This window comes from Dasypus novemcinctus, chromosome 3 (assembly GCF_030445035.2).
Source record: "Dasypus novemcinctus isolate mDasNov1 chromosome 3, mDasNov1.1.hap2, whole genome shotgun sequence".
Lineage (NCBI taxonomy): Eukaryota > Metazoa > Chordata > Mammalia > Cingulata > Dasypodidae > Dasypus > Dasypus novemcinctus.
In genome coordinates this window covers 100,090,083-100,101,195 of record NC_080675.1, presented here as the reverse complement: position 1 = coordinate 100,101,195, position 11,113 = coordinate 100,090,083, and positions in this window count along the sequence as shown.

Genomic DNA, 11,113 nt, shown 5'->3' with positions numbered 1-11,113 from the left:
TACCCAGAAGAACTTAAAGCAAGAGCATGAATTACCTATGCACAACAATGTTCAAAGTGGCATTATTCACTATTGGCAAATCAGTTCAAATGCCCATCAACTGATGAATGAATAAACAAAATGTGGTAAATACATATAATGGAATATTATTCATTCATAAGAAGGAATACATTACTAACATATGGGATAACATGGATGAATCTTGAGGACATTATGTTGAGTGAAGAAAGCCAGGCATTGAAGGACAAATATTACGCGAGCTCACTGATATGAATTAAGCAAATCAAAAGGACTCAGAGAGCTAGAGTTGGATTATAGGTATACAGAAAGGGTATATAAGGTTATATAAGGGTAAATAAGGTTGTGAGAAAACACCCATATGGAAGAAATCTATGATAATGTGAAAATAAATAGTTGTGCAGTGACAGTATATGACAGGGGTGTAGTGATATTATTGGGTTGGGTGGTCCATGGAACTGGGAGAGGGTTGGGGGAGGAGGCAGGTGGACACTGGGGATTGGCAAGTATGTGGTTGAAACTATAATGTTGGGAAAGCTCTTTTGGCAATGTGACAAGGAAAGGTTGCTTGTTTATGGTGTTGGATGGGAGGGGGCATTTGGGAAAGGGCACACCTGGAGTGGGCTTCTGAGGAGTGTGTGGTAAGTGTTCATTATGCCATAATGTTATATCAGTGGGTGGAGATCCACATAATTAACAGGAAGGAATATGACTGCCTTCCAGGGAAGGCCTAATAAGTTCTCAGATAAATGGATGGGTATCTCTCGAGACCATAAGTGGTTCATAATAGGGGAGGAAGACCAGTGTGTCAAGCCCTCAGTGTTGTTGCAAGTAACTATGAATTTTGTCCTTCAAGGAGTGAAGCCTGTTACTTGAAATTGACCCTGAAGGGAGGAGAAAGGAGAAATAGAGTAGATGGAAGAGAGGGAATTTAGGGGGCAGTGGAAGTGTTCTGCATGATCTTGCAATGATGGATACAGGCCATGTTGCATTTCCTCAAAATTTATAAATCTGTTTGGTCTACATTGTAGACCATAATGTAAACCATTCATTATGGTTAGTGGCTATGTTTCAATATCTGTACATCAGTTGTAACCAATGTACCATCCACATATAAAAAGTTATTGATAATGGAAGGGGGAAAAGGGGAGGACATTGGGTATATGGGAGTCCTCTTGATATTGACTTTGCTTAAGAGCCTTTGCTCTTGAAATTGCAAATTAGTCTAGTTCTGTGGTGTGCCTAAGAATTACCTTCTGAGAGCCTCCATGTTGCTCAAATGTGGATCTTTCTAACCAAACCCAGCATATAAATGCATTACTTTCCTCCCACCTTGGGTATGACTCCTAGGGATGATCCTCCCTGAAACCAAGGGATGACTCCAAGCACCAACTAGCAATTCAACTGGAAAAAGTCCTTGAATAAAAGGAGGAAAAGGTAAAGACAAATTAATTTATATTGCTAAGAGACTTCAAAGTGTATTGAGAGTCATCCCAGATGTAATGCTTATGCATGTCACAGAAGGATCTCATAGACTACCAAAGTAGATAATATCCCAAACTGTGGGGCTCCTGAAGACTCTGGAGACACCCAGGTCCAATGGTCATGGCAGATTGCTAAAGATTGTTGCCTTCCCAGTGGGCCTTTCCTTGGAGTGTGTGTTCCTGAATGTGACAGAGTTGGACTCAGTTGTTGTTTCTCTGTGCATGCTTCTTCTCTCCATTTGAGCCTGTGTGTGGTGCTGGGGTTGGTGGGTGTGCAGCCAAGGGACTTGAGTCTTTGGACTGTCCAATTGTAAGCTGGGCCCTAAGCCTCAGCTGAATTGCAAAACCTACTCTCCATTTCACTGGACTCACCCAGGGCAACCAACAAGGAGGTTAGGATGGACAACCATCATAACAAGTAATTGAGAAAGTCCACAACTGCAAGTAAGAGAGTCTCATCTCTGATTGGGGAATAAAATGTGGACCAGAGTGGATGTACTGGTATTTTTTACTATAAAACTTTTGTGATTCTGACAGTGGAAGAAATTGTGTCATTGGTGTGGAGACAATGGCCACTAGGGGTTCTGGGGGTAGGAAGAGGGAAAAAGGTATAATGCAAGGGCATTTGCAGGACTTGGGAATTGTTCTGGGTGGCATTGTGGCAACAGATAGCTGGCAGAGTTGAGTGAAAGAGTAGACTGCAATGCGGACTGTAATCCATACTTAGTGGCAATGATCTAGGTGTGTTTATCATTTGGAATGAATATATCACACTAATGAAAGAAGTTGTTAATGTGGGGAGGGTGGAGGGTGTGGGGAGTGGGGCATATGGGAATCCCTTATATTCTTTTGTATAAAATTTTGTGTGATCTAAGTATCTTTAAAATATAAAAAAAATTTAAAAATGGAAATCTTTGGCTGCCAGACTACCTGGTTCACTTTGGTGCTCTGTCAACTTTTTCGAAAAGTTGCTTCATGCATCTGTGCTCCAATCTCTTCCTCTGTAAAAAGAGATGTTGTAGGTAATTGTACCACCTACTTACAGTTGTTCAGAGGATTAAATGTATATAAAGAGTATACAACAAGACTTTGAAAAGTTAGTACTCTTGTGCTTAATGGCATCATCAAAATAAGCAGAGTAAAAATTTCTGAGGCTAACCTATTTCTGCAATAATCACAATTTTAAAAATCCTTCCTCATTTTTCTTGTGTTTTCTTAATTTTCTTAATACCTGAACTTTACTATGTTTGGTTTCTGACTTTCTTAGTTTCTTTACCATATGAATGTATAATAATACTTTATACCAGTCACCTGCCCTCCTGCCATATAACTAACTTGCAAAGATCTTGAGGAGACTTTGAGTCCAAATCCTAAATTAATTGCTAATGAAGGGCCTAAGACTTTTCCATATTATTATTATTAGGAGAAACTGTGTGAGAGTGTAAACAGAGAATCAAGTTTTCTGCAAAGATCAAAACCTACTCTACATTAGGCAGTGAGTGGTCCATTCTAAAAGTGTATCCTTCTGGGACAACAAGGCACCAAAAATCAAGACACAACAAAAACCTGGGTGAGAAGATACTCTGCCATTTTCTAACTTTATAAAATGTCTGAATTTCTGTTACCTTTTTAATTTTTTTTCAACCTTATTCATATAAGGTATAAAATGAGCAGAATAAATATCTCACAGAGGAAACTTTAAAAGTACAGACAACACAAAAATCCTTACTACATTGCTTGTAGTGCAATGTTAAATAAATTATAATTAGCAAGTAATTGTATGTAATTCCACAATTATTATTTATCTATTCATCAGCTGATGAACTTCTGGGTTGTTTCCAACTTTTGACTATCATGAATACCACTGTTATGAACATTGGTGTATAGATGTCTATTTGTATCACTGCTATCAGTATTTTTGAGTATATCTCTAGCAATGGTATTGCTCAGTCCAATATCAAGTCTATATTTGACTTCCTTAAAAACTGTCAAACAGTTCTGCACAGTGACTATACCAATCTACGTTCCCATCGACAGTGAATAAACATTCCTATCTCTCTGCATTCTCTCCAACATTCATTATAGTTTTCCAACTTTTTAATAGTGGCCAATCTAATAGGTGTGAAATGATAACTCACTGTAATTTTGATTTTTCCCTAGTTGCTAGTAATATGGAACATTAGTTCATGTGTTGCTTCACCAATTGTGTTTTTTCTTTAGACAATTGGCTTTTCAATTTTTTTGCCCATTTTTAATCAGTTTATCTTTACATTGATTTCCTAATATATCATGAATATTAAACCGTTATCAAATATGTGATTGCCAATTTTTTCCATTGAATTGGCTGCCTTTTCTCATTTTTGATAAGTCCTTTGAGATATTCAGTATTCCAATTCATGAACAAAGAATGTTCTTAGATTTATTTAAGGCATCTTCAGTTTTTTTTTAGCAATGTATTGTTGTTTCCTGAATACCTCTCCTTTATATCCTTGGTTAAATTTATTCCTAAGTGTTTAATTGTTTTAGTCACTATTATAAAGGAATTTTTTTCTGGTTTTCTTCTCAGATTGCACATTAGTAGTGTATAGAAACACTATTGATTTTTGTGTATTAATCTTGTATCCCATCACTTTGCTAAACTCATCTATTATTTCTCGTAGCATTGTGGATTTTTCAGGAGATTCTAGATATAGTATCACATCATCAGTGAATAGTGAAAGCTTTACTTCTTCTTTCCCTATTTTGGAGCCTTTTATTTCTTTATATAGTTTAAATACTCTAGTTAGAACCTCTAGTACAAAAATTGAATAACAATGGTGACAATGGGCATCCTTGTCTTGTTCATCATAACAGCGGGAAAGCTTTCGGTCTTTCAACATTGAGTACAATGCTAACTGTAGGTTTTTTATATATGCACTTTACCATGTTGAGAAGGCTTCCTTCTATTCCTATGTTTGGGATGCTTTTTTTTATCAAGAAAGTGTGCTGTATTTTGTCAAATGCCTTTTCTGCATCAGTCAAAAGGATCACGTGATTTTTCTTCTTCAATTTATCAACAATATTTTTACTTGTGATTGATTTGTAGAGGCCTTTCATTTCTTCTAAGGTCATTGTAGGTGGTTTGTATGTTTCAAGGAATTTGTCTATCTCCTGTACATTGTCTAGTTTTTTTGCACACAATTATTCATATTATCCTCTTATGAACACTCTTATTTCTGTGTGGCAGTGGTAATGTCCCCCATTGCATTTCTGATTTTATTTGTGCTTCTCTCTTTTTTTCATTGTCAATCTAGCCAAGGGTGTGTCATTTTTTTTTTTCACTTTTCTCAAAGAACCAACTTTTGGTTGATTCTATTGTTTTTTGGTTTTTTCCCCCCCTTTCTCTTTGCTATTTCTTTTTTTCAGTTTGGTTTGGGATTAGTTTGCTGTTCTTTTTTCTAATTCGTCCTGGTATGCAGTTAGATCTTCAATTTTAGCTGTTTTTTTTTTCTTTTTTAATATAAGTATTGAGGGCTATAAATTTCCCCCTTAACATTGCCTTTGTAGTATCGCATAGGTTTTAACATGTTGTGTTCGCATTTTCATTCATTTCAAGGTATCTGCCAAATTCTCTTGCAATTTCTTCTTTGACTAAATATTTGAGTGTGTTTACTCATATATATATTTATGAATTCCCTCTTTTTCTGTCCATTATTGATTTCTAGCTTCACTTCATTTTGATCAAAGAAAGTGTTTTGTACCATTTTAATCCTTTTAAATTTATTGAGACTTGTCTTGTGATCCAACACATGATCTATCTTGTACAAGGTTTCATGGGCACTTGAAAAGAATGTGCCCCTGATGTTTGGGGGTGCAATGTTCTATAGATGTCTGTTAGATCTCTTTGATTTATCGTATTATTCAAGTTCTCAGTTACTTTATTTATCCACTATCTAGATGTTCTATTCAATTCTGATTGTGGTCTATTGAAGTTTCCAACTATAATTGAAGAGACTTCTATTTCTCCCTTCAGTTTTGCCAAAGTTTGCCTCATGTATCTTGAGGCACAATGATTAAGTAATTAAATATTTAATAAACTTATTTCTTCTTTCTGCATTGGCCATTATATTAATATATATAGAACTTCTTTGTCCCTTAAAGAGTTTTGCATTTAAAATCTATTTTGTTCCATGTTAGTATCACTACTCCAGCTCTTTTTTATTACTATGTGCATAGAATATCTTTTTCCAACCTTTAAATTTTAACCTGGCTGTGTCCTTACACTGAGGTGAGTTTCTGGTAGACAACATATAGATGACTCATATTTTTTCTTTACCCATTCTATTAGTCTGTGTCTTTTGATTGGGGAGTTCAAGTCATTAACATTCAATGTTCTTCTGCAAAGACATTATTTACTTCATCTATCTCTGACTTTGGTTTTCTGTTGACATATTGTACTATTGTCTATTTTTTTACCCTTTAATTTACCCTTTTTAATAACCTTCTTTTCTACACTCTTTTCCAGGTCACTTTCCCTTGTATTTCCCTTTCAAGCTCCAGAACTCCTTCAGTATCTCTTATAATTATAATATTTTAGGAATATATTCTATCAGTTTTTGTATGTGAAAACTTTGAACTCCCCTTTATTCTTGAAGGACTGCTTTGCCAGGTACAGAATTCCTGGCTGGCAGATTTTCTCTTTTAGCACCTTAAATACATTATACCACTTTCTTCTCTCCTCCTCCATGGTTTCAAGAAAGGGCTGCACTTAATCTTGCCAAGAATCCCTGGTATACGATGCTTTACTTTTTTCTTACTACTTTCAGAAACTTCTCTTTGTCTCTGGTATTTGTTATACTGAATATTAGGTGTATCAGGGTAGGTCTATTTGGATTTAATCTATTTGGGATGCATAGACCTCCTTCAATATTGGTATTTATGTCTATCATAAGGGTTTGGAAGTTTTTTATCATTATTTCCTCAAATAGTCTTTCTGTCCCTTTTTCATTTCTTCTCCCTCTGCCATACTGATAATGCATATATTATTGTGTTTCACATTGTCATTCAATTCCCTGAGCCCATGTTCCATTTTTTTCCATTTTCTTCTCTTTCTGTTCTCCTGTCTTTTCCAGTTCATTTGTTCTGTCTTTGAAATCACTAATTTTGTCTTTGAACAATTCAGTTCTGCTCTTTATGTGCATCTAATATTCTCCTAAGGTCTGTTACTATTCTTTGCAGATTTTCAAATTCCCTTTTTCTCACTCTTATTTTCTTAATATCTTTTATCTCTTTAGTCGTATTTTCTTTCAATTCTTTTCATTGACTTAGGAGAGTTGTGAGTTTATCTTTGATTAATTATCTGAAATTGTATGTTTCTTCTGGATATTCGGTTTGTTCCTTTGGCTTGGCCATCTTATTCTGTTTCCTAGTAGGGATTGTAATTTCTTGTTGATGTCTAGGCATCTGAAAATGCTGGTGAATTTAGTCTGATGGCTAATTTTTCTCTCTTGCCTATAGTTATTAATTTTTCACAGCTTTTCTTTAGTATTTGGTTCCACTTATGATAAATCTTTAAACTCGCCCATCTTATTATCAAAATCAAGGTCTAGAAACAGTCCATACAATTTCTAGACCAGTCAGAAGATGACACTCACTGGTGCACCTTTTCTAGAAAGTTTTATGTTTCAGTTCTTTGTCTTTCTGCCCCTCAGCCTCCTGGGAGTTATGAAATTCTGCCCCCAAAGCAGGTCCCTTGGGCAGCTTTTGGTTCCTTCACCATTGTTTGTGTGAGAAAGCTGAACCATGTTTACTTTATCCAATGCCATCTTTCATAATCTCACCGAGATTTTTTTCAGGAAATGGTTTTGTATTTTTTACATTAAAAGCACAAGCATCAACAGGACAGATAAATGGGACCTCATCAAAATTAAAACAAAAATTTTGTTCCTCAAAGGACTTTCTCATGAAAGTAAAACAACAATATACTCAATGGAAAAAATATTTGGAAGCTTTGAATTCAATAAGTGTTTAATATCCAGAAATTATAAATAAATCATATAACTCAATAATAAAAACACAATCCATTTAAAATATACACAAAATATTTAATAGATATTTCCCCAAAGAAGATAAAGTAATGACCAAAGAGCATATTAAAAGATGCACAACATCACTAGCTATATAGAAATGCAAAGAAAACCACAATGAGATATCATTTCATACCCACTAAAATGGTTACCATTAAAAAAACACTATCAAATTTAAGATAGGATGCAGAGAAATAGATACACTCATTAATTTTTGGAGGATTTGTAAAATGGTATAGCTGCTATGGAAGACTATGTGGGACCCCCTCCAGAAAGTTATTTATAGAGCTACCATACACCCCAGTAATCACAAATCTAGGTATATAAACAAAAGATTTGAAAGTAGGAAATAGAAAAGATATTTGGACATCAATGTCCTAAGACTATTATTTACACTTGAAAAAGATGAAAGCCATCCAAATATCCATCAACTGATGAATGAATAATTAAAATGTACAACACACACATACATACATACACACCATGGAATATTTTTCAAGTATAAAAGCAATAAATCTTGATAAATGCTATACAACATGTAATAACATTGAAGACATCATATTAAGTGAAATAAAGAAATAAGCCACACAGAAAAGGACAAATATTATTTTATTTCATTCACTTGACATAATTAGACAAAACAAACTCATAGAGTCAGAATTGAGATACAGGTTACCATGGGATGGGGTGGGGAAAGGAAATGGGAGTGGGAAGTTAAGGCTTTATTTTAAGAGGGTTTTTATTTGGAGTGATGGAAACATTTTATTAATGAATAGTGGTGATGATAGCACAACACTGTGAAAATAACAACACTGAAATACATATCTGAACATTCTTTCCATAGGAATATTAAATTGTTTTTATGGTAACAGAATAAATTTTTTTAAAAATCCATGGTACTACCTTACTCAGTGAACTCTAAATTACACCAATAAAATTAAAAGTATGATTATAAAAATGTCCTATACCAATATAAGATGTTAATATGGTAAAGTATTGGGATCCTGTATTTTACGCATGATATTTCTGTAAATGTACAACTTCTTTAAGGGGGAAAAGCCAAATACAAAAAATGGTAATTGCTACTGATAAATATCTGTGACGGTTTGAAGTTCTTGTATGAATCCATAAAAGAAAAAAAAAAAGTATTTTAATTAATCTACTCCTGGGGGTGTGAAACCCTTTTGATTGGTTGGACCACGTCAGTGAGGTATGACTCAGGTTGACTCTTCTCCCTCTTACTGGAGCTTATATGAATGGAGACACAGAGCGTGTCAGGACAAAGAAAGAAAGAAGCCATCATTTTGATCCAGCCATGTCAGAAAAAGGACTGCAGGAAAACAGAGGCCATGAGAGGCTGAGAGAGGGCCCAGAGTCTGGAACCAGGGAGCACAGAGACATGCTAAAAGGACCCAGAGGGCCTTCAGCCCAAAAAGCAGCTAAGGAGATGAGCCCAGGCTGAAGATACTTGTGATATGTATTATAGCTCACAGATAATCTCAGGAATAAAGTGGAGCACCCGTGACTGAGAGAGGAGACCCGATAGGAAACAAGCCCTATGCCTGGTTGCCTCCAGCTGAGTTCTGAAGATGGTAGATTCTGGAAGGGTAGGCCAAGACCTCAGCAGAGACTGATAGTCATCCTTGCCACATTGCAGGAACCCAGAATAAACAATAGCTGAGTTTAGTGGGAAATCATCGCAGATAGTGTTTGATTTGGACATTTCACGACTTCAGAACTGGAACATTTTACCTGAAATAAATACCCTTTATAAAGGCCAACAAATTTTTGGTACTTTGCATTGGCAAGCCTTTGGGTAACTAAGACACTGTCTAATAAACCATTTTTTTTAATTTATTTTTTTTATTATTGATTCTGTAAAAATATTACATTAAAAAAAATATATATGAGGACCCATTCAACCCCACCACCCCCACCCCACCCCACCACTGCCCCCCCAGCAACACTCATTCCCATCATCATGACACATCCATTGCATTTGGTAAGTACATCTCTGGGCACCTCTGCACCTCATGGTCAATGGTCCACATCATGGCCCATACTCTCCCCCATTCCATCCAGTGGGCCCTGTGAGGATTTACAATGTCCAGTGATTGCCCCTGAAGCACCATCTAGGGCAGCTCCAAGTCCCAAAGACGCCTCCACATCTCGTCTCTTCCTGCCATTCTCCATACCCATTAGCCACCATGTCCACTTTTCCCACTCCAATGCCACCTTTTCTCTGTGGACATTGGATTGGTTGTGTCCATTGCACCTCTATGTCAAGAGGAGGCTCAGATTCCTAATAAACCATTTTTAATATTTCATTTTTTTATTTTTAAAGAAGCTTTAGATTACATAAATGTTACATCAAAAATATAGGGGGCACTGTAGCAGGCCCACAATCCTTGTCTCAGATTGTGTACTCTTTTCTTGTTTCTTAATAAACTCTTTACTCCCTTGCCTAAATATACATTTATATGTGTATATAAATATATGATTCCCATCAACACCCCCCCCAATTTTCCCACATTAACAACATCAAAAAGCCATTTTTTAAATAAGAAGAAAGATGGCAACTATTAATTCCTAGGGAAAGACAGAATATTTATTCTAGGATTCAGAAACTCATCATCATTAAAATGGGGTGTAGAGAATTAAAATTCATCTTTAAATTCCCAGATTATTGTATCATTTTCCAAAAGACCAAAACATAAATAAATATAACACAGTTTTAAATAAATGTATGCAGTAAGTTGTTACCCATTAGTAATCTTTACTAAGCAATCACCTTAAACAGTGATTTCTGAAACGTGTTCATGAACGCAAATGACTTTTTGCTGGATAGTCATTGCATTTCACACTTTTACTGACATCAATCATGCAATTGTCTTCATATGCTCTCAGTCACATAAGACAGTTTTAAATGCACACAAATGAGGTATATCATAAATTGAGTATTATTTTTTTTTAAAGATTTTTATTTATTTAATTCACCCCCCCCCCCCCCGGTTGTCTGTTCTCTGTGTCTATTTGCTGCGTCTTGTCTTGTTTCTTTGTCTGCTTCTGTTGTCGTCTGTGGCATGGGAAGTGTGGGCGGCGCCATTCCTGGGCAGGCTGCACTTTCTTTCGCACTGGGCAGCTCTCCTTAAGGGTGCACTCCTTGCGCGTGGGGCTCTCCTACGTGGGGACACCCCTGCGTGGGGCAGCACTCCTTGCGCGCATCAGCACTGCACATGGGCCAGCTCCACATGGGTCAAGGAGGCCCAGGGTTTGAACCGCGGACCTCCCATGTGGTAGATGGACGCCCTAACCACTGGGCCAAGTCCGTTTCCCATAAATTGAGTATTATATAACACCTTTCATATGTAATAATTATATATGTAAATATCTCTATTTTCTCTGTGGTATAGACATATATATATATTTTTTTAATTACAGAAAGAATTTAATGCTGTTCACAAGAATACAATTACACTGTGGTTAAGTTTCACATTTCATACAAGGGCATCTAAATTAGTAATTCATGAAACAAAAACTTCTTCC